The sequence below is a fragment of the Papaver somniferum genome, unplaced genomic scaffold, assembly GCF_003573695.1.
Source record: "Papaver somniferum cultivar HN1 unplaced genomic scaffold, ASM357369v1 unplaced-scaffold_137, whole genome shotgun sequence".
NCBI classification, from domain to species: domain Eukaryota; kingdom Viridiplantae; phylum Streptophyta; class Magnoliopsida; order Ranunculales; family Papaveraceae; genus Papaver; species Papaver somniferum.
In genome coordinates, this window is record NW_020622934.1 from 11,970,007 (window position 1) to 11,995,323 (window position 25,317).

At 36.8% G+C, this 25,317-nt stretch overlaps 1 long non-coding RNA gene across 9 annotated transcripts; it reads right to left on the reverse strand.

Moving 5' to 3' along the window:
- Positions 1-6,627: 6,627 nt before the first annotated feature.
- LOC113334985 lies at positions 6,628-10,597 on the reverse strand. 9 transcript variants are annotated; one of them, XR_003353084.1, is made up of 5 exons: positions 10,292-10,597; positions 9,369-9,939; positions 7,970-9,274; positions 7,669-7,701; positions 6,628-7,461 (listed from the first exon to the last, which is right to left on the reverse strand). It is a non-coding gene; the product is annotated as an uncharacterized LOC113334985 (long non-coding RNA). The 9 variants fall into 9 exon arrangements; XR_003353086.1 differs by lacking the exon at positions 7,669-7,701 and having other exon boundaries at positions 6,628-7,442; XR_003353083.1 differs by having other exon boundaries at positions 6,628-7,701.
- Between the last annotated feature and the right edge of the window lie 14,720 nt (positions 10,598-25,317).

Sequence of the window (25,317 nt, forward strand, 5' to 3'; positions counted from 1 at the left end):
CCTACATCTTCCATCAAACTCAAAAAAAAAAAATTCTCTGCAAATCCTCCAATTTGATTTTCCTGAAAAATGGTTGATTCCAAACGATCAAGTAGCAATACAGATTCAACAAGACATATCAAAAGATCCAAATCAGAGACAAAAGGTAAGAGAAAAGTTGGAACTAGTGAAATCAGTAAACCCGAAATCCAATCCCTGCAGAATATTGAAAAGAACCCTCCACCGACGAAAAGAAGACTGTAAGTGATGTCTAAACTCAAACCCATTATTGTTTTGTGTGTTTTGATTGTGATATTAGATTGGAAATCGAAAATGATGATTTTCAGTGTCTTTAGTCGGCATGGTTTTTGGAAAAATAGGATGTCGGCCTTAGGATGTAAGTGGTAGTCGGCACTTTTGTAACATGAATATCATACCGGCTTTTCATAAATGCCATGACGACTTGAAACATTAACCAAGGTCGACATGGTAATCAATAATCAACCCTGCCGACTTTTCTCTAGTTGGCATCTTCTTAGACTTGTACCGTCACGACTTTATGTCACAGAAACTTGATTTTCCTGAGTTAATAGTCGGCATCTTTCTTGAATACCACCCTAACAGATGTGTTTAGTCGGTGCTGTAGATGAATATAACCGTGCCGACTAATTATTAGTCGGCAATATTTAGATTATCGACCGTGCCTACTGGGTGACTAGGACCATGTTTCAATGTGTAAAATTTGCATACCTTTTATTGGTGTATTGTTTAGGTTCCCAGAGGAAAACATAGAAGATATCCCTTGTCCTAAGAATGCAGCAGAGCTAATAGAATGGATTGACAAGCTTCATACTACTTTAGAAAATCCTGCTGATGAAACTGAAGAGAACTGCCCTGTAAGAAAGTTACTTCTGATGGGTAAGGAAGATCCTGAAGAATTTCTAAGGTGTTTGAAAAGTCCTAGCAATCCTCTCAACTATGTTGAAAGCACGTCATCAGGGGAAGAAGAAGAAGAGTTTGATCCAAGAACTTTTTTCAAGGCATATGACTTTTCTGGAGTGAACCCCTACTACAATGAGGCTGGTGAATACATAGGTCCAATAAAGGGGAAAGCAAAAGTTGATGCTGGTGATAAAGCTAGTGATGGTGAAAAAGCTAGTGATGGTGAAAAAGCTGATGATGTGGAGGAAGATAACAACAATGAGAAGGATCCATGAAACTTGTTTGATATGTTTGTGTTATTATGTTTCTACTATTATGTTTTTAACTCTTGGATTGTGGTTTTAGACTTGTTAGTAACTCTTAAACTTATGTTAATTAGAGTTTCAGTTTCACTTGCTTTAGAAACTTATTCTTTTTTCTATAAAAAAGGGACGAATTGATACAAACTCTGTTTGATTTTGTTAGTCTATCTATAAGAGGAGATCATATGAAAAATGTAACCGATTCTTTCGTTTCTTTGGGTCACTGGCCATCCGCCGGGAGTTTCGGGTTTAATACCGATATTTTAGCAACAAATCCAATAAATCTAAGTGTAGTACTTGGTGTATTGATCTTTTTTGGAAAGGGAGTGTGTGCGGGTTGTTTATTTCAAAAATAGGCTGGATCTAACCAGCTGCACTTTCTTTTTTCTTTAGAACTAAACTAGGTAAATGAAGGGTGCACGATCTCGCGAATTACTTCTGAATAAGTGAAGAAATCATATGTAAGTTGACATGGTTTGAATGCTCCACCTTGCCGACCATCCCAGGCTTTCTGCCACAATGCTGTCAGGAATAGGTAGTCGACATGGTTTGAAATGCTCTACCTTGCCGACTTACTATAACATGTAATATTAGTAGTATAAAAATATTACTTTTAGGTACAAAGTACAACCCATTGAATGCTCAACGACTAGAATTTTCAAAATCAAGACATTAAGTGTGTTGTTATTAGAAAAGCACTTTCAACTTCATCTTCAACCTTGCATAAAGAATGGAAGTTTCAAGTGCAACACAACCAAATATTTATAGTCATTGTACACTAAGTGGTCATTTTGCAAATGATTGTCCCTTTGAAGGAAGAAAATGTACTATTGATGGTTGTAAGGGGTTCTTATTTCTCATGAAAGCTGCAATAGGAGATGCATATCAGCCGTATGCTTCAAAATGCACCTGCTGTGGGTTTTTGTATTGGATAAATGAATGCCTAACTCTGTATAAAGATGAAGTTGCTAAAATCAACCTTCTACCATGCACATGTTGCGACGGTAAGATGAAGCTAATTACCTCTCCTAAAAAATTGTGTACTGGAAAAATATACTATTTATATCCCAAATGTGTTAAGGTTAAGTTTTTAAGGTTTGTATGCTCTAATTAAGTGTTGAGTGCATCTCCATGTACTAAGAATGTTACATTAGACATGTTTTAGTTTATAAAAAATAAAGATTTCTTCATAGTCGTCAAGGTTGATCCATATTACTATAAGTTATTTAATTCGAATCTAGTCGGAATTATACAAAATTCAAAGCGTGCCAACGGCTGAATAGTCGGAAATTAACAGATTATCCAGCTTGCCGACAGACGTATAGTCGGAAGTGTATTTATATAATACATTTCCGACTATAATGTGAAGAACATCCAGGAACAATATCTTTTTTTCCCTTTTGGTCGACAAGGTTGTCCTCATAAACCCTGCCGAATACCGATTAGTCGGCACTGTAGGTGGACCACAACCCTACCGACTATAGTGTGAAGAACATCCAGTAACAATAGCATTTTTGTCCCTTGTAGTTGGAAAGGTTTTCTTCTTCAACTTTACCGACTACCTGCAAGTCGGCAGTGTAGGTGGATAAAAAACCTGCCGATTGTCCTAGGCCTTTTTTCTTGTGCTGTCATGCATATGCAGTCGACAATCTGAAAAATTTATAACCTACCGACCCTGATATGGTTGGGAGGGTCTTGTGATAAATACAATGCCGACTATATGAGTAAACACCAAAAAAAACCACATCCATTTCATTCATTTGTAGTACTCCAAAGTACATTACACAAAACACGAATGCGATTACAAAAAGATTCCTTATTTACTAATCACAGTCACTCATCACTCAAATCTATTGGTGGGAGTTCATTCAAATCTATTGAACCTCCTTTAGTCAAATCTATGGGACATTCCTCAGACTCATCTAAAGCATTCCAAATGTGCATGTTGTCCTCATAAAGTTTCACCCATTCCTTGCTCTTGTTGTTTATGAACTTTTCCCAAAAACTAAACCTACAAAGAGGAGGCAATGGACATTCATTGTTGAGTTGTAGACAAATAAAATGATTTTTATCCACCAAAGCCATAAGAATTCTTCTATACTTGAGCTGCTCCACACAAACCGCATGTTTCGGTGCAAATGCTACACAACATCCGTCACTAAAAAAATGTACAACGCATGACCACGTATCCGCCAATAGATGGCCATACTCCGTCATTCTCATCCAATGCTCCCATTTGATCGGTGCATTTCCCTCCGGGCCTTTAACACTAGTAAGCAATTCTTTAAAAGTCGCTTCTTTGTACTCCATCGAACCTTCTAGAATCATTGAGATATAAAATTCCTTATCTTTTTCTAGTCGGGTAACCATATTCTTTCTTATGTATTGACATTGGGTGAGGTTCTCCTCAACCGCTTCACTTAGGTATCCCAATTGTTGTGAGGCAACGTGAAACCCACAATTTCCATCTTTTGGGACGTCGTCGGTACCAATAATGAACTCTCGAATAATTTGAAGGAGTTGTACGCGATACTCTTCCAATACTCGTTTTACTACCTTCCTCGGACGACCTCTTTTCTTCACAACATCTCCTTCACTTGCTTGACTCTCGAGAGGTGGAGTGCTATTTGGCTTCAAGTTTGAAACCGTTGGTGTAGTTGTATCCTTCCTTGGCCGACCCCTTTTATTTCCTACAAATTCCACACTTTCTTGTCTCTCAAGAGGTGGAGTGCAATTTGGATTCAAGTTTGACATCCGTTGGTGTAATTGTTTCTTTCCTCGGACGACCTCTTTTCTTTTTAACCGACTCCTCTTTGTATTGCGCCTCGGTATAATCATGTCTGGATGAATCGCATTTTGTACCTAAATACTCTTTAATTTGTTCCATTTCTTCCGCCATTGTCTTTGTGGTATGTGTCTACCCGTCGGATCTTGTTTCCCCGGTTCTTGAAGTTCTTCTATAAAAGGGCAAACAATCGGCATCAACTTGTGCTTCATAGTTTGTTTGTCCAACCTATTCAATGTGGGGTACCTGTCAAGGATTATTCTTCCAAGTTCCATGTCGCCAAACTCTTCATCGGGATCTTCTCTTGGAGCCGGGATAAAATATAGTTTCTTCCAATAAGGATCAATATTTATACCTACCAAGCATATGACGACATGGAAGTCCGATAGCCTTCATTATCCTACACTTACAAGGAGTGCTCGGATCGTCATACTTTTGATACAACTTGAGATGTTTCATCATAAAACGTATTTCCCAATGAATATGTTGTAATGTATTCCAAAAAGCAACCAATCATCCTCCTTAAACTCCTTCAACTTCCAGTACCTACTTTCTTAGAATTGCTTTCTTATCTTGTTGATATCATTATTAGTATACTCATGGATAGCATGTTGCACCGTCACAATCCTATTTTGACTCGTGAAAAGTAGACATTTTATTCTCCCATGAGCTTGCTCTACCATACTTGTGGACTCAAGTTTGAAATGTTTATAGTCGTAAGTAAAAGCATACACAAACCTCTCGTTGTGTGGCGTCAAGCATTGTCTCTTGCAATATTCCACTACTTTGGGGTAATTAGTGCCCCAATCATCCTCGAACTCTTTCAAGTTTATCTCATATCTTGCCACACTCATCGACCAAACCAACTTATCCCACGCTTTCATGAATAACCCAAATTTGATCTCACATTCTTTCCATTCTTCATCTTCTTTCTTTTTCTCCTCCTCCCTTTCCTCTTTAGTTAGTTTGCTAAGACGTTCATCTTCCTCTTTTTCACGTTTACTACCTTTCTTTTCCTTTGGCTTTTGGATATGACTCCTACAATTCTTTCTAAGATTGCATTGTATGTGCCACGTGCAAAGCAAATTTTGTGCCTTGGGAAAAACTATCCTCACGGCGTTCATTATTGCTTGCTCATTGTCGGTCACTACAACCGCAGAAGTCTTGTCTTCGTGGTAGAGAAGCTTCAAAGTTTCCAATGCCCAAATATAGCTATCATCCTTCTCACGATCCATAAAACACCATGCCACCGTGAACGATTGCTTATCTGAGGTTTGTCCTACAATGTTCAAATCCATGTTGTACCTATTCGTCTTATAAGTACAATCCATGAACAACACTTGGTAAAAGCACCTGGCTGATTGAATCATATCGGGATGCGCAAGAAAAATACGATCCACCTTCACCTCCGATGACTCATGGTGTCTCACCGTGTAGTTGTATTTGTGTGCCAACCATTGTGATTCTTCCATTACCTTTCTTCCATCCCATTCAATTCTCTCGATAGTTGCTTTGGCCGCATAAATTGTAGTCAATGAAGAAAGGTTATTCTTGTCATCCCTCTTGAACTTACTAAGGAGCTTGCTTGGTTTAATTCCCCAACTTTTTCTTACTTGTTCGAACTCGTGCGGTTTCAACTTGGCAACTTGGGAGTGCCCAACAAAAATTTCCGGATCTTTATGGTTATGCCAACCAACATCAACTCTATTCATTCTCCACATGTTATCGGTGTCTTTGTTCCTCCAAAAAATAATCTTGAATGTGCATCCACACTTCTTTGACTTCGTCTTGTACACCCTAGTCGTCTTCTTATCATACACATATCCCTTTCTCTTGTGACTTGCATTCGGCGACCCACTACACTCGCATACCATTTCAAACCGCGTATCTTTTTGTTGGGTGTTTTTCACCAGAACGCACATCTTCTCTTTGCTTTCTCAATAACCCACTTGACCGCGTCGTCTTTTTCCTTTCATTCCAAATCATTAGCATAATGTGCGGAAGTATCAAGACCCCTAACACTGTGAGCTTGAGGATGATCCGTCATCGGTACCAATGCAACCTACAAAACATCACAAGTTAGTTGATATGTACTACAATAGTCGACAGGTGATCGCTGTCGTATGCGTCAAAAATAAATTACTTTCTCACTACTCAAAATATATAATATAGCAAGGGCAAGAAAGGATCATTCCCACATAGAGGTCTTGGGTTGTCAATATGTTATGGTTTCTTATAAGTAACAAGGGGGATTTTCTGATTTTTATAAATTAAACTAAAATAAAAGCAAATAAATAAAAATAAACACGCAAATGAAGGATGTGAAATATTGGGTAAAGATTTCATCTTCAGTTGTAAACAAGTATTTGAATGTATGAATAGAACTAGGTGATGACCCGTGTCATACCGTCCGGGGTTTGCATTAAAAAATGAGAGTTGCATTATTTTACAATTATGGTGACATGTAGTAACATGCCTAAAAATCGAATAAAATCATACAATCTGGCACTTGGATTTTCCCCGAACAAGTATCAACCTCACTAATAATGAATCCATGACTACAAAATGCGATTGTAAAAGTACCTAAGCTACCAATGGTTTTGAACAAAGACGGGCATAGACGGCGGTAGACATCTACTATTGACAACGTTTATGTAGATAACCAAAAAGTACTTCTGAATACACTTCAATATACACTTCAATATACGTTTTGTTGACTTCTCCGCTCTTTTAAGTTAATAGCCTTTTATTCTTGTTGTTGTGCATCTCGAAGAGTGCCACACATAGTTGCCCATGACTGAAAATCGGAATCCTCAAATGGATTCCAACGTATTTCAGCGGTTGGCCTTGGGACTTGTTTATTGACATTGCCTATATGAGTTGTATAGGAAATCGTCTCTTAAAATTTTTCACATTGGGATCCGACGGTCAAGGCGTTAGTGATATTTGTGGGCTAAAAACCAACTGTCCTCGCTTGTCTCCGGTCAAGATTGTTGCTTCAATTACATGTCCTCCCACACTCAATCTGGTTCCGTTGCACAGTCCATCAGTCGAGACAATATTATGTGGCATCATTAGCAGAGATCCCACCATTACTTCCAAGTTAAATGGCGGCAACCCCGGTGGATTCATTGCATTGAAACTTTCCAATGGGCATCCCATATTTCTGGTAGACCTTTTATCCAAATCCTCCGCCACCTTACCCGCTGCCATGTTAAGAGTGATATGATCCCTGATACATTTGTAGAATGACTTCATTTATTGCAGAGACGTCCTCATTCATCAGTGAAAGAATAGTTCGATGCGTCATATATTTTGCCGTAGGAATATGGCCTTCTATACCTGGATATATTTTTGATATGAGGCGACAAAAAATCAACACATTTATACATCGCTTGTGGCATCTCAATCTTTGTTGCCTGATTCTTTCCCACCTGCGAACCCCAGAAATACCTAAAATTAACAGGATAAAAAGGGTAAGTTAAACTTTGTTTCAAGCAAAAGAAGTAAGCCCTATTAGCAAGGGAGCTAGTGAATACATATCCCTTTTTAAACATAAAATATGCTAATGTTACAACGAAGGAAGATGACCCCAAAGATGACCCCAAACATAAAATATGCTAATGAAACAATCCTGATTCTTTCCCATCTCCTACTTACCAGCAAAGCGTCAGCGTTGTCATCAAAGTGCGTCTAATCCATCAGCAAGTTAGTTCATAGATATGGACGGGAAATAATTAGAGATCCATGTTGAGAGATGCCAAGAATAAATTGGTTAATATTGAAATCAAACTCGCTAGACACTACCTTTTATATTTTGTAATCCTACATGGAATTGTACTTGTTCTATTAAGAGGCCACACATGCTTGCACGTAAATTATATTGGTTATTCAGTATGGTTTATATAGACAATCATACGACGAAATCTCTAACCATAATTTAAAAAAGAGGGACGGTTACCTTAATTCTTCATAGAAGTGAAGCAAATGGCAATCACTACCGGTGCTGGGTTGGAGTCCCCACTAATTAGATCATTGCTGACATAATTTGCAGAAGAACCCCAAAGAGCAATGCTCAATTCCATACATCTAAAAAATGAATTCATTGCATGGTGAGGGTTTGGGTGGGATGTGCAGATGTGGTAGACCAACATACGAAAATGAAAGTGATGGAGCTGAATAGAGAAAAACTTCTTGATATTTTTTGTTCCAAAAATCTGAGCGTCTGCGTCTCCATTAAGACATGGCTTAGACTTATAGAACACCCTTTTTAAAATTCAAGTAGAAAGACAATTGATAACTCATAAGTTAAGACGATGGTTGTTTCCAGACTCTCAACGATGCACTAAATTTCTTTGTTCATAATTAAAGAAGTTAACATGCCAACAACTGGAACTATGACGACAACAGTATGTGGAGAATTACATAACTAAACCTCATCATATCGGAGATGTTTGACTTCTGTGTACAATTTCCTTGCACATTCCATCTCAGCCTCCCTTAGAGACAGATGAAAACAGCAAAACCCAAAAAAGAATCTTTAATTATGATATACAGGTTGTTATGAAGAAATATCCAGTGATGAGTTTATGGGAAGTGATTTCCATGTTTTTCCATACTGAATTTGATCTTTTGCCATCTCTCTTTTTACATCCTGAACCCCTAAAAGAATCTTTCTGAGAATTATTAAGGCTCAATATTCTTTCTGTGAGTTTGAGAGAAAAAACGCAATAAACAGGCAACATGAATTAAAAGGAGACATTTAACATGAACTATCCACCAATTCTAAAAAAAAAAAAAAAAAAAAAACCCATATACACAGAAAACTTTTTGTAGCAATCAAATCAAATAGACATAAGAAACTAATTTGTAGAAATCAAAACAAATGGACATACGAAACCTAATCTCAGATAGCACCCACATATTTTCTTGTCGTTATTAGCCCCTATCAAGTTGTTATCCTAGCTAGGAATTTTTTCCACAACTTGATTCTCCTTGCAGTGGTACATCTTGATAATATTTCGAGGTTATCTATTCTGCATGATTATGATTACTAATTGAGTAATTTCATAAGCTGACTCCTAATATAATAAAATTCAGGTTTCCTAACACAAAAATAGAAAAACCATAACATATTGTGACTAAGACAAAAAAGCAAGCAAGAAAGAACAAAACTGGTTTTGCGACAAAAAGAAAATTACCATCCTTTTCAACACTATCCCCACTCATAATTGTCTTCACTTCCTTAATCCTCGTAATGTTCCATCTACAAAGTTATGAAAACATCCATTATCAGTATATTAATCACCCGAAACAAAGAAAAAAGAGAAGCAGCAAAATTAAGAATGCGACTCTCTTACTCTTCGAGTAAAGTAGTGTCAATGTGAATGACAATGCTTCTTCATATACATACAACACAGTGGATGTTGGTGAAGATAGTTTTCTGATGCAATTCATCATCTATATCTGCTGATCTCAAGTTTGAATGAAGCTGATGGAATTCACATAGGCCGATTGAAACATAACCCCAGATTTTTTCTATGTGATTCCCATTGCTTCATTCAAAAGTGTAAAGCACTCAAATTTTCCTACTTTCAAGATACAGAAAGTTAAGGTATAATCTGGGAAAGTCAATCTTATAATGAATCCGAGAAATGGATATCAAGATATAATCTGTTGGGAAGAACAATTAAAAATACTTAGTACCATACCATTTATTTATGTTTTGCCGAGAAACACCATTTCCTTGCTTAGAGAGCTTATGCCAGAAAACGTAAACCAAAAACACGAAATCCAAAAAGGGTTACTCACCATTGACACTAAGCTTGTATCTATCTGTAACTCAGCAAACACCTTTAAGAGGAAATAACATGTACGGGAAGACATAACATAACTCAAGCAAAAAACATGTATGGGCAGAGAAATCCGCACCTGCAATAAACAACAAAATCAGGCGATCCCTTTCACTTTCAAATATTGTATTATCCAAGATTTTTTCGAATACCAATCGATCAATTTCAATTTCTCTACAATCTTCTCCAAATCTAATTTTAAACTTTCAACAATGTCTTCACATTTTAAAATTCATAACATAAACACAAAATTGAAACATCGAGCCAATCAATTTGAGCCTAAACTTTCCACTTGATAATGCCATTACAGAATCAATAGCTATTGAAGAAAACAAATGTGAATCAGAAATCTAAGGAAAAATAAAAACCAAGTATTGGGAGAGAAATGATAACAATAATAAAAGATGAATAAAAACCCAAATGAGCCATACCTGTTCGGCAGATTTCTAGATGCGTGTGGGTTTATGAGTTGTGAGATTATGAGCTTATGTAGAAGAAACGTCTTAAGCGTGAGTTTATGAGACTCAAATAAAATCTCATTCCATGTAACCTCGTTGATTGCAAAGAAACTTAAACCTCGTTGATTGCAAAGAATTTGAAACGGCTAAGACTTTTTGTTCTATGCGTTTTTGTATTTATTTCTGTAACGGAAGACGGATAAAATGAAAGGAGGATTCAATTCAATGATAATAGTTCCGTAACTGAAGAGAAGGAAGAGGGATTACGGGAAAGGAGTACTTGCCGATTCGGGAATCGAATGATAGGGGTCGTCGATTTCCTTAAAACATGCATTCGGAACCATTGGATTTGGGAAAAAACATTTGTTTTTGTAAGATAGATTCGTATTTAATCTCGCTGTCATCAAAAGCCCTAAAATACCTTATTGCAAGAATACTCCGTCAATTTCCTAAATTCATCAACAAACACATTAGAGCTGCGACTGTGAATTCTACCTAAAGAATAACCTAACGTCTTGCGCTAATAAAGTTCAATTCCTAGGAGCATTAAGTTTAAGAAATAGGCTAATCAATGCAATTTTCATACATTCCGTATGACAATTCGGACAAAGGTCAATTTCTACATATGATTACAAGAGTGTATCACTACAAACCGTAATCATATCATGCTACTCATATTCAAGGTTATCGCTTGTTGATGAACCCTGAATTAGCTATAGAAATGGACGTGAGTTCAATCAATTCTAGACTCAACTAAACAAACATTCAATCATATTGCAATACATCAATCATGCAATTATTATACGCAGAAGAAATCAAACGATATTATGGAGAGAAAAGTAATTCATCATATCAAAAAACATGCTTGCAAAATCCGACTATAACTTTAACCAATAATAAAATTCTAGCTCATGTTCATGGAGTTCATAACAAGAATAAAGAGAAAAGTTTCCATATCTAAACCATAGAACAAAAGTAGAGAAAAAAGATATATGAGATGAAAAGTCTTCTTTTTATATACTTTCACTCCCCAGATTAGATCATAGCATCTCTGTCAAAAATCAGTCGCTTCAGATAGCCCATGAGTGAAGCCCATTCAAAACAGAACCAAGTCCATCTGGTCTGAGTCACGTCACCTAGCTCACTGGGTTGAGTGAACTCGGTTCCATTGTCAGTTCCATGGAACTAACAACACAAATTCAAATGAAACTCAATTCAAGCCAGCAACTCGGCAACTTATACCACTTGCATCAGCTCATTCATCATAGCACAACCCATCTACACATTTTCTGGCACTTTCTTGGCTACGCGCACACCAGCAAAACTGCATCTGCTCATCGAGCACATCATACTCGAGCCATTCCATTCTCTGCATTTCCATTTAGCTCACCCTTGTGTTCTCGTCAGCGACCACAACAACAGGTTCATCCTTAACGAGATAATCTCGTCTCCCTGGAAACTCCGCTTGGCTCAATTTAACTTCAGCTCCATGTCCCAGAACCAGAACTTCAATGATCCATCTCAAGTCATTCACAACAGCCAACATCTTCTCTTCCACTGCTACCGAACCAACCCATAATTCCTTGTCCTGATCTAAAACTTCAAACCCATCATAACACGAGCTGCAACTGCCACCGCATCTTCTGGGCCTTCTCTTGTAATATCCAGCTGCACAAGCTTATTCTGAAATTCTCAGTTCCTGCAGCACATCCATTCTCTTGGCGGCTCGCTGTCAAACTCCAATACTAGCAGCAGCTTCTTGTTCTTCGCATCTGACCCATAGCTGCAGCACACATTTCATTGTAAAACTCATTGCTGCATCGCCTGCACACTACCTGCAATGCACAGACTCAATACACCCACAATCTCCATATCTGAATCAATCAACCTCAGGCTAGGCCATTGCACCACCAACTCAACAGACTCATATCCGTTCTTCTCTGCAGCAGAACTTAACCCATTACAAGACCTCCTGCAACAACCCATCTCAGCTTGCCGACCTTCATGTACTTGCCAGAACTCAACCACACTTCCCTGTAGTCATACATACTGCCCTTGCTTTGATTCTCTAGCTGCAATTCCACCAGAACAAACACTTCCACCTCCATTTCCTTCTCAATTCCAGATCAAACCAACTCTATGCTATTCTTTCTTTTCTCCTCAGCAGCAACCACACAATCACCAGACTGCGGTTCATACAGTCCTTCCATGAACTCAATTACACCTGATACAAATCATGGCTTCACTGCACTTGTAGCTCCATCCCAACTGCAGCTCATTCCTTGCCAAACAATCATAACAGCACCTCCATCAAAACCCCATCAGTAACTCCAGTTCAGCTGCAACTATCATTCATTCTGCCACTTCAGTTACACACTTCACAGCTCCACCGAACTCCTCTTCTATTCCATGTCTTCTTCATTCCCAATCCACCAACAGCAGTTCCAGAAGCAACAAACCCTAATCGACTAATTTCTTCATCTGGTTGTTTAATTCAACCAACATCACTACTGTTTCTCCCAATTCCTGGAGTACCCATCTATCTATTATCTGAAACTTCTTGGATTCTTCATTCAGTTACCAAACTCATATCTTATGAAACCCCAATTTCCAATCTTTGTCTGATTTCTCCCACCGATCTCAGCTCCATCTATTCTCCTTCTCAAGCTTAGTAACATCTCTTCTCGTTCTGATTCATCAATTTCATCCAAAAATCTTCAACTTAACCCTGCAAATCTTCATCTTCTTTCTCTAATTTTCTCTAACTTTCAGACACACAGATAACACAGCCGCACAAAATGATTGAGAAGACATTTCTCCCAATTTTGGGTTTAGGTAATGATGAGAATTGCTATAGGACGTCCATAGTTCTGGATATGGGCTAACCAGTCTATTTGTCCTGTCAGTTTCACAAAACTGACTGCCTCTTCTCCTCCTTGCTCAACTGTCAGTTCTGGGGAACTGACAGTACATTTTTCACTCCCTCTTGCGCAACTTGGCCTGCTCCAAGTATGACTCGCCTGTGAATTGATCTTTTTGTCTTTTTCGCTCCAAATGAATGGTTTTCCTCCTTTGCTCCTAACGACTCCGTTGCACCTAATAAACTCAAAAGCAAACATAAGATACATAATTTACAAGAAAATAGCAAAGAAAGCATAAACAATATATAGTAAATTAAGGTGTTTGTGACACTTATCAAATTCCCCCACACTTAGACTTTGCTAATCCTCGAGCAAATCAAACAATTCAATTCTAAAACATACATACAACTCCGTGTCGTCGAGGCTACGGTCACACTTAGCACGTATAACAAGCCTTTAAACCCCCAGATGTACCTAGTGGACGAGTTATAGTCTTGTGAAGGTTTACAAGGGGTGTACCTACAAAACCTATACTTCCAAACTCCAGCCACCTGTGAAAATTTAAGAATGTCACTAAATATTTTTATTAATTGGCATACTATCAATGATTACAAGAGGAAGTACCCACTTTCAAATCCAATTCATAAATTAGTGATATATCTTCATTCGGAAAGTTGAACACAACCACAATACTCGGAATCTAATCAACCACAATCACATGAAAAGATTAAGAAGATGGATATAGAAAGTAGATGGTGGCGGACTGTTGACTAAGATGAACGGTGTTTCTCATATCTATCTGAAGGTCACCGCCAAAACAAACCTAAAAATCCTATTGGATTGAGCTACTGGTCTGAATACTAATATCAACACGACTGGCATATACAAGGGAACCAGCGGCCGACAAACTTAATTCTAGATCAATTCACTGGCATATACAAGGGAACTAGTGATCGATTTTATTCAACACAATAATAATAATATATTTTTTTTCTTTTTAGATCGACAACATGATTGGATCTTTTGGATCCAAGCGCATGATTCTTGTCAGCAGATTACATGGTAAAATCCCATGGATCCTGCATTCCACGCTTGTTTAGGCGACGGAGACAGGGAGAACACACACATATTGTTATCCAAGTGTCAATCTTTTTTCTTTTAGTAATTCACTCACTCTATTTCATCCTAGTAGTGATAACAATTCGATGTTGGTGCCCCACCAAATCACTTAGAGAAACAATAGATAAATATGAAAAAAATAAAAAATAGAACGTGACATGGTGACGACTCTGAGATATGGTGACATCTAACATGTTATTTATTTTTATATTTTGTTCGTTTTCATATGAATAGACTCTACTAATGGGTAAACTCCTACAACCACGATGTTTCCATTAGTGTTAGGCACAAGTTTCTAGACTTAGGAGTTTATCATCTTTTTTTTTCTTTTTCTTCTTCTTCTTCTTCTTCTTCTTCTTCTTCTTCTTCTTCTTCTTATAAACACAAGGGAAAACTAACAAGGTTAAAAACTCTATATGAGAACGCTCCCCCACACTTAAACTTTACATTGTCCTCAATGTAAAATTTAGTCATTCAAAATAAAGTTCAAGATGGGAAATTCATAACATGATATATATACACAATAAGAAAATAAGATGCATAATAAAAACTCATACTCCAACTCATAGCTATTTCTGAACAATAGAGGATAAACACTAAACAAGCTATTTACTTGGCATCTCATCCCAACTCAGCCAATATATATACCTCATTGCTAAGAAAAAATTCCATCTACTTAGAAAGGCTAGTGTTTATTCTAAATTGTTCAAAAATCTTTAAAAGTTGGAGTTTTGATATGCAAATATCCAAAATAGGAAAATAATGATAAAAGACTTAAAAATAAAATAAAAAGATAGAGATAGATATACAAAAGCAGTGGGTTGCTTCCCATTTAGCGCTTGGTTTAAAGTCATCAGCCCGACTGGCAAGATGAATTCTCCATACACCAATAATAGGAAAAGTTGGGGATCCACCCATAGCACCTGTTTTGCAAACACTAGCTTCGCACAAATATTAGTAATATAAAACAGAAACGAAGCTATCGACCGAAAGAATTTTCCCTCACACTTATTCTTGTCCACAGTTGGAAGTGTATAAAGAATATAAAAGTCAGGGACTACCACAGTTTCTTGTTTCAAAGCTTGCATAGTATGAGAATCAAATGTTTCCAATGGCGGATATCGAGAACAAAGTCATACAAAAATACTCTCGAAACACATACATTCAAACTAATAAGAGGTAAAGGAGAAGAAACAATATGCAAAGGGTTAGACAAACCTATCACAATCTCTTGTATCACGGAATCCTCTTCATCCTTGAAAAATTCAAGTGAACATTTCACCTCTTGTATATCGTGGTTCTCTATCAAACATTGCAACCATTCTTCTTCCTTTTCTGCCTTAACCAAAGTCTCGTCATCAACATCATCATTACAACCATTTGCAAGATCAATTGGGTCTTCCACAATATTGGTCACAATGGTTTCATTCTCAACATACTCATCTTTTTTGTAAGGCACATACTCTTTTGCGGATGCAATTCTGTCCATAAGGAATTTTTTTAGAACACTCATTGCATCATCATCAAGCTTTACCTTTTGAATAGGTTCTTGATCATTAAAAAGATCAAGGCTTGAGTAAGCTACATTAGTGTCATCATATTCCTCTTCGTCTTCATCTTGATCCCAAAAATATTCCATTGTACACCTTTGGTAAATGTCACCATGAGTTGTTTCAAGCGATGTATCTTCATAATCATCATCACTTTCATAGTTAACATAAGATTGGTTCTCGCTGAAATTAGTGTTGCTAATCTCAAATTCATCCTTTTGAATAGGTGAATGATCATTATTAAGATCAAGAGTTGAGGTAGCTACACAATTATCAACGAAAGACCCCAAAGGTTGGCCCTTTTCAACATTATTGTTCATTTCCTCTTTGTATTCATCAATGCCCTTTCTTATGTCGGAAACACCTCTTTGAAGCTCTTGGGGTGATCCATCCAAATTATGAATATAGTGTTCCATTTGGTTGTAAAGATCGTTCGAAAAGGCAAAAGTAGAATCACTTACCTTAGTATTGCTAGGCCAATTATCTTCCCTCTGAATGGGTGAATGATCATAACTACGATCAGAAATTGGGTCAAACATACTATGAGCATATTCGGTCGAGGAAATTGGTTCCACGCTTGGTTGTATACAAACGGACTTCATTCCTACCATAAATTGTTGCATCTCATCTACCAAACTAGAAGAAATATGAATAGGATCACAACTATTCTCCCCTCCTTGTGGTTGCTCACTTACATACCTACCGTAAAAAGGTTGGTATGTATGAGAATAACTCAAAGGGTACGTGGAATATTGACCATAACCAAAGGATTGGTTTTGATTGTATTCCCCTCAAGGGTGATAGTTGTCATAATGTTGTTGAGGTTGACAACCGTACCCATTGTTCCAATATGCTCATTCCATAGAAATTGGTACCTGAAACAAGAGTTCTCAAACCTATGTCAAGAACCAGAAAATAAAACAAAAACAAAACAAAAAATAAGAAACCAAAAACAAGTGACAACCGCTACCTCCCCGGCAGCGGCTCCAAAATTTGATCGCTGTCTTGTGTGTCAAAAATAAATTACTTTCTCATTACCCAAAATAAATAATATAGCAAGGGCAAGAAAGGATCGTTCCCACAGAGAGGTCTTGGCTTGTCAATATGTTATGGTTACTTATAAGTAACAAAGGGGGATTTTATGATTTTTATAAAGTAAACTAAAATAAAAGCAAATAAATAAAAAGTAAACACGCAAATCAAGGATGTGAAATATTGGGTAAAGGTTTCATCTTTAATTGTAAACAAGTATTTGAATGTGTGAATAGAATTCGTATTTAATCTCGCTATCATCAAAAGCCATAGAATACCTTATTGCAAGAATACTCCGTCAATTTCCTAAGTTCATCAACAAACACATTAGAGCTGCGAGTGTGAATTCTACCTAAAGATAACCTAACGCCTTGCGCTAATTAAGTTCAATTCCTAGGAGCATTAAGTTTAAGAAATGGGCTAATCAATGCAATTGTCATACATTGCGCATGACAATTCGGACAAAGGTCAATTTCTACGTATGATTACAAGAGTGTATCACTACAAACCGTAATCATATCATGCTACTCATATTCAAGGTTATCGCTCATTGATGAACCCTAAATTAGCTATAGAAATGGATGTGAGTTCAATCAATTCTAGACTCAACTAAACAAACATTCAATCATATTGCAATACATCAATCATGCAATTATTATACGCAGTAGAAATCAGACGATAATATGGAAAGAAAACTGATTCATCATATCAAAAAGCATGCTTGCAAAATCCGACTACAACTCTAACCAATAATAAAATTCTAGCTCATGTTCATGGAGTTCATAACAAAAATAAAGAAAAGAGTTTCCATGTCTAAACCCTAGAACAAAAGTAGAGAAAAACATATATGAGATGAAAAGTCTTCCTTTTATATACTTTCACTTCCCAGATTAGATCATAGCCTCTCTGCCAAAAACAGTCGCTTCAGATAGCCCATGAGTGAAGTCCATTCAAAACAGAACCAAGTCCATCTGGTCTGAGTCACATCACCTAGCTCACTGGGTTGAGTGAACTCGGTTCTATTGTCAGTTCCATGGAACTAACAACACAAATTCAAATGAAACTCAATTCAAACCAGCAACTCGGCAACTCATACCACTTGCATCAGCTCATTCATCATAGCACAACCCATCCACACATTTTCTGGCACTTTCTTGGCTACGCGCACACCAGCAAAACTGCATTTGCTCATCGAGCACATTATACTCGAGCCATTCCATTCTATGCATTTCCATTTAGATCACCTTTGTGTTCTCATCAGCAACCACAACAACAGGTTCATCCTTAACGAGATAATCTCGTCTCCCTGGAAACTCCGCTTAGCTCAATTTAACTTCAGCTCCATGTCCCAGAACCAAAACTTCAATGATCCATCTCAAGTCATTCACAACAGCCAGCATCTTCTCTTCCACTGCTACCGAACCAACCCATAATTCCTTGTCCTGATCTAAAACTTCAAACCCATCATAACATGAGATGCAACTGCCACCGCATCTTCTTGGCCTTCTCTTGTAATATCCAGCTGCACAAGCTTATTCTGCAATTCCCAGTTCCTGCAGCACATCCATGCTCTTGGCGGCTCGTTGTCAAAATCCAATACTAGCAGCAACTTCTTGTTCTTTGCATCTGACCCATAGCTGCAGCACACATTTCATTGTAAAACTCATTGCTGCATTGTCTGCAGACTACCTGCAATGCACAGAATCAATACACCCACAATATCCATATCTGAATCAATCAACCTCAGGCTAGGCCATTGCACCACAACTCAACAGACTCATATCCGTTCTTCTCTGCAGCAGAACTTAACCAATTACATGACCTCTTGCAACAACCCATCTCAGCTTGCCGACTTTCATGTACTTGCCAGAACTCAACCACACTTCCCTGTAATCATACATACTGCCCTTGCTTTGATTCTCTATCTGCAATTCCACCAGAACCAACACTTCCACCTCCATTTCCTTCTCAATTCCAGATCAAACCAACTCTATGCTATTCTTTCTTTTCTCCTCAGCAGCAACCACACAATCACCAGACTGCAGTTCATACAATCCTTCCTTGAACTCAATTACATCTGATACAAATCATGGCTTCACTGCACCTGTAAATCCATCCCAAATGCAGCTCATTCCTTGACAAACAATCATAATCGCATCTCCATCAAAACCCCATCAGTAACTCCAGTTCAGCTGCAACTGTCATTCATTCTGCCACTTCAGTTACACACTTCACAGCTCCACCGAACTCCTATTCTATTCCATGTCTTCTTCATTCTCAATCCACCAACAGCAGTTCCAGAAGCAACAAACCCTAATCGACTAATTTCTTCATCTGGTTGTTTAATTCAACCAACATCACTATTGTTTCTCCCAATTCCTGGAGTACCCATCTATCTATTATCTGAAACTTCTTGGATTATTCATTCAGTTACCAAACTCATGTCTTATGAAACCCCAATTTCCAATCTTTGTCTGATTTCTCCTTCCAATCTCAGCTCCATTTATTCTCCTTCTCAAGCTTAGTAACATCTCTTCTCGTTCTGATTCATCAATTTCATCCAAAAATCTTCACCTTAACCCTGCAAATCTTAATCTTCTTTCTCTGATTTTTTCTAACTTTCAGACAAACAGATAACACAGCCGCACAAAATGATTGAGAAGACATTTTTCCCAATTTTAGGTTTAGGTAATGATGAGAATTGCTATAGGACGTCCATAGTTCTGGATATGGGCTAACCAATCTATTTGGCCCGTCAGTTTCATAAAACTGACTGCCTCTTCTCCTCCTTGCTCAACTGTCAGTTGTGGGGAACTGACAGTACATTTTTCACTCCTTCTTGCGCAACTTGGACTGCTCTAAGTATGGCTCGCCTGTGAATTGATATTTTTTCCTTTTTTCGCTCCAAATGAATGGTTTTTCCTTCCTTTACTCCTAACGACTCCGTTGCACCTAATAAACTCAAAAGCAAACATAAGATACATAATTTACAAGAAAATAGCAAAAAAAGCATAAACAATAGATAGTAAATTAAGGTGTTTGTGACACGTATCAACATGGTCAATATGTAAAACAACAACGACTAAAGAACAATCGGCATTGTCGAAGAATACAACATTGCCGACCAAACTACAGTCGGCAGGGTCGACGTATCCACAACAATGCCGGTTAAGGCATGTTTCAAATCACGTTTCTGAGGTGCAAAAATCTTATAGTCATCAAGGTTCATATTTTCGACCTTGCCGACTAAACACAACTCATCAAAAGTCGTGGAATTTGGTAATATAAACCTTGTCGATACTGGGCAGCAAAAGTGAAAAACAAATCGTTCATTTGCATGGAAAAATCACAATCTTCACCATGTAAGTTGTCTACCTGATTACTTGCATTTCCATTCTTTTCTTCTGGTCATTGGATTATATGTTTGGCTCAAGACATTCATCACATCCATATACATCTTGGGTTTGAGGAAAATAAAAGTGAGGATCATGCATATAATCCATTTGATCATGATTTTGTAGATCATCATACAAGTACTCATCTGTAGGAGGAAAATTAGAAGACTCCCCCACTTCAAAATCAGGATTAGAATCACTCATCTCACTCATATCACAAATTTCTCAAAAACCCTAACTCCCCCCTCCTCCTCCCCAAAAAAAAGTAAAAAAAAGAAAAAAACTTCCTCTACTACTTCATACTCTTTCTTACTCTCAATTATTTCCAAATCCACTCATATAAATCAACTAACTAATCTAATCATATCAATTAAATTAGTGTTAATCATTGCAGGGGCAATTTAGACATTTAGAAAATACATGGTTAAGGGATGGCTTCTTTTACTTCAAAATGACCTAACTTTTATCTCATTAGGTATACCCCAATTTGGCCAGGTTTCATATGGGGTATACATAGCCGATCAAAAATGCATTATTTTATAATTTTAGCGAATTATTAATTTGGCACGTTATCTCCAACTCGAGACCGGCTAAAAGTATTTAAGAGAGTTTATTAAATAATCGAATTAATGGAGTTTCTAATGTAGTTCACAAGTGATTCTAAATTGACCGAAAAAAGTCTTGAAGATTGTTCCATGAGGGAATCGAACAGTCCCAACCATGCGTTTTCAGCATTGGGATTTGGGATAGGGAAGGTAGGAAATACCAATAGGTCCTAGAAATAATATATTATGATGAGTTTGGTCCAGTTGACTCAGTCAACTGTCTGTTTGGTCCTTTTTGGAAAAATAAATTATAGTTTGGTCATATGGTGACATCATGGATGATGTAAATGTCATGTGTGGTGACAGAAATACCCTTTTGGGACCACATATATAGAAAAAAATCCTTGAAAATATCTTATTTTTATTTTTACTTTCTCTCTCTTCCTGTTTTTCAGATCTATAATCTCTTTGCTCTAGAATTTCCTTTTCCCTGTTGTTGTTGAAGATGAACCTTGCTTGTCTTGATCTGCTACTGCGGTTGAAGATAATGAATCTTTAAAAAAACAACGATGAACTCGTGATGATTTTTTTTTTTTTTTTGCTGTTTTGAAGATGAACTCGTGATGATGTTTGAAGACGAACTCGTGATGTTGAAGACGACGGAGTTTTTTAGGGTTTGTTTGGTGCTGCTGCTATTGAAGACGACGAAGATGATGAAGATGATGCTTGTGTTGAAGATAAAGATGAAGACTAGGGCTGCACAAGACCCGCCCATCATACCCAAACCCGCCCGTACCCTCTAAACCCGTGGGTTTTTAATCCAAACCCGTCCGTTGTAGGTGCGGGGTTGGTTATGAAAATAAAAACTCGCTGTCTATGGGTGCGAGGTTGGTTTTAGCTAATATCCGCCCAAACCCGCCCGAAAAACCCATAGAGAATGAAGATAAAAGATCATGTGGAGATTTATGGTTTGAATTTAGTTTTGCTCCACTTGTTTCTTTTTTTTTAAAGTAAAAAAGTATTGCTTGCATTCACATACATACCCATCTGTGCCCATTCACATACGTACCACGGCTGTGCCCAAATTTGGTTTATTACTGTGTGTACATAATTTTTATTGTAGTTGCAACTTACCATTAGACCTTCACCACCATATTGGCGTTTAAGTTAAAGAGTAACGATGCAATTAAATTATTAAAATGAAAATGATGTGGAAGTTTCTCAGTCATTTAGTTAAATGAGAGGCAGACACTAAAGAACTTTCTGAGGTTAGGAATTAGGATCCTTAGTGGAGAATGATTATAGGATCGAACTTTGTATAATTATTGGCCTTGAAGTATTCTAAAGTTTAGAGATACATTATGATTCGGAGAACAATTAGGATCCTTAGTGGGTTTAAACCCAAACCCGCCGAACCCGTAGCGGGCGGGTAATAAAATCCGCCCGCTGTTTGTAGGTGCGGGGTTGGTTATGAAATAAAAACCCACAGTTTGTGGGTGCGAGGTTGGTTTTAGCTAATACCCTCCCAAACCCTCCCAGTTGTGAAAGATGAACTAATATCAGATCTGAAAACAATGAACTCGTGTCTTGCTGCTCGTGTTGAAGTTGAAGATGACGATCTTATCTTGCTGCTGGTGTTGAAGATCTTGATTTTAAGATCTTTGTCTTGCTGTTGCTGCTGTTGAAGATGATGAAGAAGATGAAGATTTGTTTGTTTTTTCGTCGTTTTTTTAGGTCTTTTTACATGGAGTTCATTTCTGGAATGAACTCTGTTCTTTTAGGTTTTTATATGGAGTTCATTTCTGGAATGAACTCTGTTTTTTTAATTTTTTATATGGAGTTCATTCCATAAATGAACACTGTTTTTTTTAGGTTTTTATATGAAGTTCATTTCTGGAATGAACTCTGGTTTTTTTTAGGTTTTTATATGGAGTTCATTTCTGGAATGAACTCTGTTTTTTTAGGTTTTTATATGGAGTTCATTTTCTGGAATGAACTCTGTTTTTTAGGTTTTTATATGGAGTTCATTTTCTGGAATGAACTCTGGTTTTTTTAGGTTTTTATATGGAGTTCATTTTCTGGAATGAACTCTGGTTTTTTTAGGTGATTTCTGAAAAAATAAGTAGAAATTAACAGGAGTTCATTTTGAAGAATGAATTGCTACAAAAAAATAAGTGAAATTAACACGGAAGTGTACTTTTGTTCATTTAATATTTTTAAATAATTATGGACCAAACAGTAAAGGCGTTTTCCCAAAGGACCAAACTGACATGGGCCTACCTAAAAAAGGACCAAACGATATTTTTCCCATAGGGAAAGGTAGGAATGGACCCACTATCCTCTCACACGGTATAAAGAATTTTCGCTAGTTTATATGGATGAATTGTGGTACCTTCTCGGTAAGTGAAAAATACTATAACCCCCTTACTATATGGGTTCAATATATAGAAACCCAACAAAATGGATCCTTCATTGTCAACTCCATACTTTAAGAAGATGTTACTACTAGGCCCAAAATATCAAATTTTCTTCAGATATAGCCCATAATTAATTATTCCGAATTTTAATAATGACAACACTACCCTTTAGTATTTATATGCAATGAAACTAACTATAAGATTTCATTTCCCTTTTCACTTTATCTCTCTTTGTCTCTCGTCTCTGCTATGAAGAACTGCTCTGAAGAATATTAGGGTTTTCAGATCAAACCTCACAATGAAATTAAACTGAAGAATAAATTTTCGTCTCTGCTATGAATATTAGGGTTTTCAGATCAATTTATTTCTTCTAAAACGAACCAATGTAATCAATCGTCAAACCATCGCTGGAGCTGGAATAAATTGATTTAGTTTTATATAGATCTGAAAAGAGGAAAAAGAAAAAGAAGACATAGAAATTATCTAGTTACGTTTTAATTTGATGTTTTACTTTTGTTTGTTGTTGATTTTGGTTGTTTGTCTCGATTTCGATTTCGATTTATTTTTTGATTTATGAGAAGAATTGGAAACATCATTGTTTGAGAGAAAAAAACGATATCTGTTTTGATTTCATTTTTCGTTGTTGTTGTTAATTTCTATCTTCAATTTCAATTTTGATTTAGTTTTATCAAAGTTTTGATTTTCTTATCGCATGTTTGATTGATTTGATCTCGGTTGAAGATAGATTTTAATTGAATCATACTAGTTCAGGATTCATCATTCTTCTTTCTCTTATTTGAAGCAAGATTTTGATCTTCTTCTTTTTTATCACATCCGTGTTTTAGTTTTATTATTGTGGAAGAAGAACAACAGGTCTATTTTATGAATCAATCGTTTTGTATCTTTCAATTTATTAACATTTTGTGTTGTTGTTATAGTTGTTTTTAGCTTTGATTTGTTTGAATTTATAGATTTGTTTTTTGATGATTCAAATTTTTGTTCTTCTTGGTCTGTTTTTGATCAATTAATTTTTGTTGTGCATCTTGATTAGGTGTTTTTCAATTGGATTGAAAAATATTTTGGGAATAGGTGAATACAGTTTCTACAAACCAAGTATATATGTACAGTTGGGTTCAATTCAATTTTTTGATGAATTTATTTGCTTGTGTTGATTGATAGTGGCATGTTAGCTTTTATCTCATCTACACATGTCAATTGTTGCTCAAATACGAAGCCTGATACTAACTATCATTGCTTGAGAGACGTTATGCCCAAGTGCCTATTTATAAAATTTTACAAAGGTATTAATAGTGGCATGTCTTTCTGAACTATGAAATATCTTCTCTTATTCTTTCATGTGTAACTTGCGTATACACATCCGATTTTCATGTGTAACTTGCGTCTACACATCCAATTTGCATGTGTAACTTTTAGTTACACTAGAAAAATGCATGTGTAACTCTTAGTTACACTAGGAAGGTGCTGATGATTTTGCTAGATTCAATGTGAAATCTAATGAGACTGTGGTTGAAAAGGAAGAAACCAGAACCATCATATATATTACTTATCTATTTGTTACGAATTCTATATACTTTGACTGAATTGATCAATTTTGTGCACTTCACTTCTGATTCTATGTAATTTGTTGTAGCTCTGTCAATGAAATCGAATTTGTAAATATTGATAGACGATAAATATATCCTAACTAGTTTCATCTTTTGAATATCTTATTCAGGTTACTCATAGAAAGAATAAGAGAATGCCATCTCCTTCTATTCGACGCCTTGGAAAGTTTGGGAGGGAGTTGAAAGGGCTGTGATCTCAAATACTACAAGGTTTCCTTGTACTACTCCTTGAGTAATTCATAGCTTGCACTAGATTTATGCAGTATTGGTGAATTATGGTTGACCTTGGATCATTACATGACTGTTACGCTTATTGTTACAGGGGTTGGGAACCAGTACGTCCAAGGAAGGGAAGGAGTACTTTTTGGATATTGGAAGCATAAGAAAGATTTTATGTGGGTGGATGAACAGGATGACGAGGCTATCGAAATAGCTTTTAGCAAAAAGAAGATTGA